The sequence below is a fragment of the Athene cunicularia genome (genome assembly GCF_003259725.1).
Source record: "Athene cunicularia isolate RWA chromosome 3 unlocalized genomic scaffold, athCun1 chr3_part1, whole genome shotgun sequence".
In the NCBI taxonomy this organism is placed as follows: Eukaryota; Metazoa; Chordata; class Aves; order Strigiformes; family Strigidae; genus Athene; species Athene cunicularia.
The window spans coordinates 104,930,111-104,939,024 of NW_020799097.1; positions in this window are offsets into that span (position 1 = coordinate 104,930,111).

Genomic DNA, 8,914 nt, shown 5'->3' on the forward strand with positions numbered 1-8,914 from the left:
GAGGTGTGCACACCATGTGAGCTCAGTGTGGTGCTTCTCTTGTAGGCTGCCCACTTTGGGTAAGGGCCCTACCACTGATGCTGGCTAGTGCTTCCACCGTGGAGTGACAGGGTCCTGGCTTTAGAAGATGTAGAGCTTTATGGATAACCTGTGCTGGGGTATTTACCAAACATGGAGGGTGTTTGGTAATTGTTCAATGATGACACATGTAGCTTGGGACATGACATGAGCTTTCTGCCTTTTCAAAGTCGAGGGAAGACTTTACTGTAACTTTTATGTGCAGTGAGTCTTTAAAGTGACGTCTTTGATTATTCAAGGAAGGAAAGAGAGACTTTATGTGGGAAGACAGTAATCTGTTTGTGGCTCTGAAGTTGCTAGTATGCTTTCTTCAGGAATAAAAAATACAATCGAGAATCTTCCTGGGAGTGGGAGTTGCATCTGAGAGCAACTCTCAAATTCACCTCACCAAGGGAAAAAAAAATTGTATTTAACATATTGGATACCTCAGTTGTCTGTATTGTCCTTAGGCTCTATGTTTTTCAGGTTACAATCACATTTGTAGTGTGGGTAATACAACGATTAGTTTAACAAAAAATGATACAGCAGTTTACAATAAGTCCCTTAAAGTATTACACGAGGCTCAATATATAATCACTCTGAATGCAGCTGCCTCATACAAAGTATTGGTAGATGGGTAGGCAGCTGGTACAGTAACGTAAAGGGTTTTTTTTAAGTTACTATTTCATTGTTAGTTTTTTTAAGAAAATGAAAATCCATCTTTTTACAGTCACCTGCAATCACTTTAATTTGGTCTTTTTTACCTAATGTGGTAGAATTGCTTTGAAATGCTTTGGATTAGGAATACCTCTCATTTTGCCAGATGGAGCCCTGGCAGTCAGTCCAAGAGAGCTCTGAAAATACAGGTTGACAAATGACAAAAATTTTAACACTGTAAGAAATGTCAAACATGATCAAAGTTGAATATATTTTATTTATATAGAGAATGTTATACTACTTAATATAGGTAGCAGATGGGTGATTCAGGCCAAAATCACACTGACTTCATTGAATTGGACCTTAAATTTTTTCCACGCGCTGGCAAGCTGTATTAAACTTTACTTCAGCCAGTAATATCTGAAGTGCCTAATACATCTAGCATTTGATTTATGATGGTGAGTTGGGCCTCCATCCTACTAAGTATTGTGTATTCCCACAGTGTGAAACAATGCTTGCCTTTGCAAAAAAAGCTCAGTCTATATACAAGAGGTGGAAGAAAGGCAGTGGCTTCTCCGAGTTCATAACAGATCTCTGCAGACTCCTGAATTTGGGTCCGGTGTGACTACTGCAGAACTACCCTCATTTTAATGACGTTATCCTTTGCTTATTCTGTACGTAGCGTTAGTCTAGCATCACTCATTCTGCCTCTGTGTATCTCACCAGTTCACTCACTTTATCAGAATAAGGTCTTTGAGGTCTGGAGAGTCTGTAAAACATATCGTGTGCAGCTTAGAGAGGCTGTAGTTTTTAGCTACTGCCATGCTATAACTTCTGAATGCTAAGTAGTCTTACACACCAAGAACTCTGACTTTTCTGTTTCCCTTTACTTGGCAGCTTGTATTTGGAGTGTTTTTTGTAAGGTCTCCACCTTAGCAAGTTGCATAGACTCAGGTGCCTCCTGGAGATATTTTCAGTTGATTCCTGAAATGTATTGAAGGTAATATGTCCCACTTGGATTTGGATTCCATGTTTTAGGTTTTGATAAATGTCACTTTACCTGCAAATGGATAGACATATTCCAGAAAAGCAGATGGTTGCTACTTTTATTTAAATTCTGTTAGTTATTAATGTATGTTGAGCCTAGTTTCCAAACCATTAATTAAAATTGGCGCTGATTTGTCTTCTTAAAAGCTGCAGGGATAACACATGTTCTCTTGCTGCAGGCTGGCCACAATGATGGTAGTGTTAGAAGTTGAACTCTTCCAGCAACGAGCCTTCAGAGCAGATGGATGGCTTTGCTTTGAGGCCTAAACAAACTTTCTTAAACCCTTGTAAAGCCTTAACCAAAATTGTCCATAGATTTATCTTAATAGAAATTCTAGCACGTTTCTCTATGGCTTAGGAAAGGAACAGTTTATTCATAACTGACTCTTTAGTAATGCTGACTAAATTACAGTGCCCTGATCATCGGAAAACAGTATGACTAAAATATAAGCTGAGTGATGTCAGACCCTTAAAAATTTCACCTAAGCCACGTCTTGTGCTTATAACATTACTCAATAATAGGAAATGTCATAGTTTAAATTTTAAAATGGATGATGTACTAAGATTATTACTGAGTTTATATATATTTGAAGTAATTTTCAGGACAAATGAATGACAAGTGAGGACAGCTTAGCTTGGGATGACCATAGAGGTGACACTTCTGCTTGTTTGCCCTTACCCAATCCTGGCAGCAGGTCACCTGAAATCATCTTGCTGTAACAGCAGCGTTTGGGGCAATAGCTGCATCAGCCACCTCTTACCCCTTCTCTCACTGGTCAAGTTCTTCATTATGTAATAAGAAATCCTGTGTGTTGCAAGCTGGGACAATAATTCAACTCTCCCTTTAATGTTATAAATCAAAAGTAAGTTAATTGGAGTTACTGGAGCTGTGTTGGCATAAGAAAGAGAGGTATCACAACCTCTGAGTTCTTGGCTCTCATAAAAATTTCTAGTACACTTTGGTGTTTGGCCTTAAATCCATTTTCTAAGAGAGATGTTTATGTGCAAAAGTAGAACCCATGGATGTTCTTAGAGTTAAGGTAAAAATGAACAGAAATAGGCAACCGGAGGCACATGAACTCAGTACTAAAAGGATTGACAGCACAGAAGGATTGGTTTAGCAGTGCTTTGGATGGAGAGCTCTGTCAGTACCATCCTGTAGTACAAGGCTAGATACTCTCTTTTTTTTTACAAAATTCTGTTTAAATAGATTTATTAATCTATGTTTTTTAAAATTATGTTTTCAGTATCTATTTTTATAATATGTGATAGTATTGTCCCAGATATTTTCCAAGTGATCTGGTATGACATGGCTGAACATCAAATCTTTTTCTTAATATATTCTTCTTCCAATCTGATGAAGCTTGAATTTGTGGCTGTCATAGCAGCAAGACCCTTATTCAGTTTCTTCTATTCTGTGTTCTTAGTTAGGGTTCTGCCTCATCTGTCTCTAAAATTTTGGGCTTTTCTTAGATGCCCTAATAGCTTGATTTCTTTCCTGACCTAGTATTGAATCTGTTAAATGCCAGTTGTAGCTCATTTTGACATTAATATAGACTAAAGGTAACCATTTTCCCCTGTATTTCATGTAGTTATAAAACTGCATGTAGCAGGCCTTCCACTCCTTCTGTGAATTCCCATTTCTCTTGAGTTTTTGAAATACAACTTGTGTAGTTGTGTAGCATAATCTCTTTGATCCTTTCTTATTAGAGAAGCTTTATTTACATTTGGGGAGTATAATATGTCGGCTTTTTAACAGTTCACAGCAGTATTACACTATTAAATAGGGCAGAAATAAAGAGTGCTGTGTTACACTGACACTAGTTTGACTACTAGCAGTGGGTAGTTACATGATTTGGAGGTGTTTTACTTGGCATAGCTCTGAGAGAGTATAATCTTTACAAAGATGGTCATTATGAATTTTGTGACATAAATGACAGATAATGACTTTTAGCTTCTTTTGTGTGGCATTCTCTTCACACACAAAAAATTTTAAAGTAATTCAGGAAGTATTAAGCAAAGCAACATAAAATTGAAAAATGCTAGGATTACAGTGGTTGGCCAGGAGGTAAGCTCTCAGCTCTATAAGGACTTTTTAAAACCACCTAGCTTAATATGTCCCAGGTGAACAACATGCTGTTGTTGAATGCAAATTCAAGAAACTGTCTTCTGATATCTCTAGACAGTATCACTTTCCAGAGAAGTTTGAATATGTGAAATAACAGTACTGGGGAAAGATACCTTACCAAAATAAGGTGTCATAATGAAGACTCATTCAAGTGTTACTCAAACTGGCATTTTCATCATTTGCAGCTGCGAAGCAATATGGGACTTGAACTAATATATTTTAACTGCAAGCTACTCAAGCCCGTATGCAAGAATTTGAGATAGCTCAGGGGGTGCACTGGGTAACAGACACATAACTTTCAATTAGCTACCCTCATTTAAGGCGTGGTGGGGAAGAGAGAGAAACATACCTCAAATTCTTATTTGCATTGAAATACTCTTGTCCACAATACAGAGGGAGCAAATGTCTTGAAAATGTGTGTAAACCACAGCATTTGAGACTGCAATAACTTTTATGATCTCAGAGTAATGAGCATGGAGCAGAGTTGCAAACAACATCATATAAAAGGTGATTGTTGTTTAATTAGGGAATTGTAAGCTTATATGCATTTAAAATCAGTGGTATTTGTAAAGCACACGTTCCATGAACGTGCAATAAATGCTGGTACTTGTTCAAGATGACTGGTAATTTAGTATATCCAAAGAGTTCTTAGTGCTATAACTTTGATATACTCCACTTGGCATCTATTATACAGGCTCACAGGTAAATTAGTGCAGCAAATTTGGCTGTCACCAGTCGGGACTTTGGATGGAAACTGAACTGCCTCCTGCATGAGCAGCTCAAAACTGAGACCATCCGTAAAAGCAGAGTGTGAGTATGCCTGTTTGGCTTTTGCCAGATACTGGTTTCTTATGGGCAATGGAGGAGGGAGGTTGAAATCTGTGCTTCTGTTTGTCCCCTGAATACAGAGGGTGATAACTTCGACCAGTCTAGATATTTCAGAATTCAGAAGGACAGTTAAGTCTTTGTGATGCTGTGTACATGGAGCTGAAACTGTGTGTATGTGCTTGGATTTCTTGGTGTTCCAAATACATACTTGGATTTCTGTAGCTAAGAAGTTACTGATATTCAAACTGATTGTTTAATTTTTCAGTTCACCCTGGCTAAGTGTAAAAAGTGGTGTGATCTGTTTCTGTTTTGGCACTCTCAAAGAAATACTATGCTCTTACACTTAAATTCATATTTATTTTAAATATATAAAATCTATAATAATATGCCTCAGTCTTAAACTCCTATTATTATAAACTAATGTTTAATGTTATCATTACTTCAGTATTCTTATAAATGGTCCAGCACTGTAGGGACATATAAACTCTGTTTTCATTTACCATTTTTAGTACTTCATTGATTGTATTTCATGATGTCTTTAAAATAATACATTCAAAGTGCTAGGCCTGGACACATAGATGATTTAAAGTACATACAGCTAGCTTTAAAACTGCTTGAAACAACTGAGGGGGGGGGAAAGAAGACAAAACACTTGACCTACAATAGTAAAACAAAAGCCCAATATACTTCATTGCTAGCAAGTCTGTATACAGATGTCTCATGTCTAGCTTGCCCTTTTCACAACCCTCCTTTCAAGACTACCTCCACCTTTGTTCTCTCTTCGAGTTCTCCTTTCCAGCTCAGCTCTCGTTTCCTTGCGGGGTCTGAACATGAATCCTGAAGGACAAGAGCTGGTTATCATACTGCAAGGGGCCAGCCAGTTCGGAGGGGCTGCAATTATGCCATTGTGTGCCTGCTTTTTAAGTGTATGTTCCCAGACACGGAGCTTGAATAAACCCCACTATTATATCCCGCCAAGTTCTCTGACCGTGAGGGAGTGATTGATCTTGAGCAGCAGAGCAGGTGTGATGGCCTGTGCAGCAGGGGGGCACTGGGACATGCAATCCCCGAGGATTAGTCTCCAGCCATAAGAGCTCTCAGCAATTTATCTTTCTGATATTAGGCCCAAATTTGCCTTTTGTCCACTGTCATTGTGCTACTCTGCAAGTTATTCCCCCTCCTTTGGGCAACCGAGAGTGGCTCCCTCCTGGTTCCTCAAATCCTTGCAGTCGCTGCTGCATGCAAAGAGGCCCTGCTGAGGAAGGAGCCCCCGCTGCTTGTGTACAGCCTTGTTGGAGCCCCTTGTCAGTGGAGGATTGCTGGCGTGATTCATTTATTTAAGTGGCCTTGCCCCGAAGATAGCTATTGTTTGTATTGTAACCTCCTCTGCCACCTGGGGACTGGGAACGGGGCAGGGGCGGTGTAAGCTTCTGAGGTGGACTGTAAATCTAAGGGCTGCGGATTTAAACCTGTTTTGTCTTCTGTCTATGCAAGAGCTCAGAAATCATCCTGACATTTAACATTTGCTGTCTCTCTCTCCTGATTTTTGATACACTTTAGCCTGAAAAGCCTGATTGATGTGATCCTCCCTGCTGGAGTTTTCAGCTTTCACACTTGCTCTGGTTTCACATTGTTGTATTTTAAGATCAGGGGAGCAGAGATTCATGTCAGATGTTGTTGTTTCTAGTGTCTTCCCCCTTCCCTCCACCCAAGTCTATGCTATCTGGAAATGGGTCCACCCTTCCTTAGGAAACCCAGACAGTGAGGAAACCACAGCCTCTTCATGTTTTTACATTTAGGTGTGCCTGACTGAATGTAGATTTCCTCAAAGCTATCGCATCTCTCAGATTGGTTTGTTTTTACTTCAGAGGATCTGAAATTGTATCTCAGTATATCGAACTAGATGCAATTGTTTGTAACCTGTCCTACAGTAGGAGGAGAAATGGGGGAGACAAACTGGAACTGTGTCAGAAGACTCTTTCATCCCTTCGCTGTAGGACAGTGGCTGATCTGTGACTGATGATCTAAACTGGTAATTTGGCTCCCAGCTACCAAGTTTTGGCACATACTGAGTTAGTTCAGTAAAGTGAGATCTGAGAGCTTCAGCGGGCCTGGGTATGGATGCAGCAGACGATAAGTATGCCAGCACCTAGAGCTGACTGCTGTCACTAAGAAAAAGCATGTGCATCCTGGGCTGTGGTGTCCTGCCTGAAATCCCTCTGTTCTCATTACAGAAACCCTCCAAATTACATGTGGGACAGGAAGCTACTGACTGCATGATAGCAATCTGAGACGTACTCCCACTGTCTTCTTCAGACACCAAATCCAGGTGCAGCCTTTTGGAAGCACCTGTGTCTCTTTGCAGTGACTGTCCAGAGAGCCCAAGATCCTAATTTAGGAGCAGTAAATTGTACCTAACTTGGAACATCACTCTCTGAAGGTTTCAAGAGGTTGCAGTGTCTTTTTGGCTAACAATGCAGTATAGTCTCTTTGTTTCCTGTAAACTAAAATGCAAGTGGATTGAACCCTGAAACTGGAATAACATGGGAAAGTTGGACAAGAACACGCACAGGTGAAATACTTCTTTCCTCTTTGAGGTAGCAAGCTTGGCAAAGGGGCTACTTAGCTTCATGAATCTTTTTATTTGACCAGGCAAAGGAAGGGGTTGACAGCCTTACCTGAGATACATGCCCTGCTCCCCTTAGCGACCAATGGAATCAAGCTGAGACAACACAAGCTCTGGCTTGGCTTATTTATCCTGCCTTCAGTACTCAAGCTACCAATGTGTATCATGTGCTGTGGTCTGCAATAGGAAATCAAGTCATAAGCCAGTGTTGACTTCTGTTGAAAGTCATCCTATACAACAGTCTTTAGCAGTTGCCTCTTAGGGACAGAGCACCTCCTTTTCTGGGTAACTGGTTACCTATTTCATGATAGGATAGAATCGGTGGTTACAGTAGTCCCTGGGCCCAGCTCTCTGAGCCCAGCTCTTGTCTCTTGTCTTCCCCATGCTGATGTTTTAAACCCAGTTCATTTTCTTGCTAACAGTCCACCATCAGCTGTGTGCTGCTTGGGAAAGCTTCATTCAGTTGACTAATCTATTGTTCCCATTTGTTTGTGTAGGTTTTAACAGGAAAAGGTGTGGGTTTTAATCTATGGCAGCGGACAGCACTCATCCAGGACACCTAGTAATACTTCTTTGTGTGCTTTTTGTAAACTGAAATACTGGATTTCCAGTTCAGAGTCTTCCAGTGTGTAAATATAGAGGATGGGAAATACAGGTGATCTATTCTTGTTTTTACAGATCAGCAGTTTTCTTGCACACCTCTGTACTTAAATGTAGGAGCCATCATTTGATTTAGGTTTTGAACAAACCCTCTCTGACCCTGGAATTTACAATTATCCTGTCTTGTAGGAAGAAATGAAGTCAGTAATTTCCAGTGGGAAACAGTTTTTCTGGTAAAGTTCTAGCATCGTATACATATATATAAGTGTGTGTACAAAAATATAAAATAAAGGAGAAGGCATAAACCCAGATTTCTTTAAAGGTTAGATCTGGTCATAAAGGTTGAGGCTAAAAGAACAAGTTTGGGGTGGATTTTTTTGGTAACCATTTACCATGGTGTTTAGGTCAGCTGAAGCTTTGAGACACATCAGCATACTTTACTTGAGGAAGCTCAGGTTTACATTAGTTTCTAAAAAAATGTAATCTTTCACTTCCAGCTTTCTAAGAAAGTTTGGCTGTTCTTCCCTTACACAGCATCTGGCCACATTATGTCAATTCATTCATCACCTCCAGATTGTGTTAGTGTGATTTGTTGTATCTAAAGCTGGGTTTGAAGATGATGCACGGATTTCAGTGGGGACAGCATGTGATTGCCTGCCTGCCTTCTCCATGCTTCAGGCCACAGTAGGCATCTAAAGCCTGCTCTCTTCTGCTTTCCATTTAGTTCCAATACCAATTTAAGGCACTGATCTAGTTTTCAAATCATTGAACAGGTCAAGCATCAGCCTCATTACAAGCTGAATATTAATCTATAATATTAACGTATAACTCTGGCTGCTGCATTTTTGTAGGACCACACCAGACACACAGCCCAGACATCCCCATTCTCTTGATATTTGACAGGGAGAAACCTCTCAGAAGGTATTAGATGAATCTAGAATCAGAACTCCCTGAGGATGTATTTCAGGCCT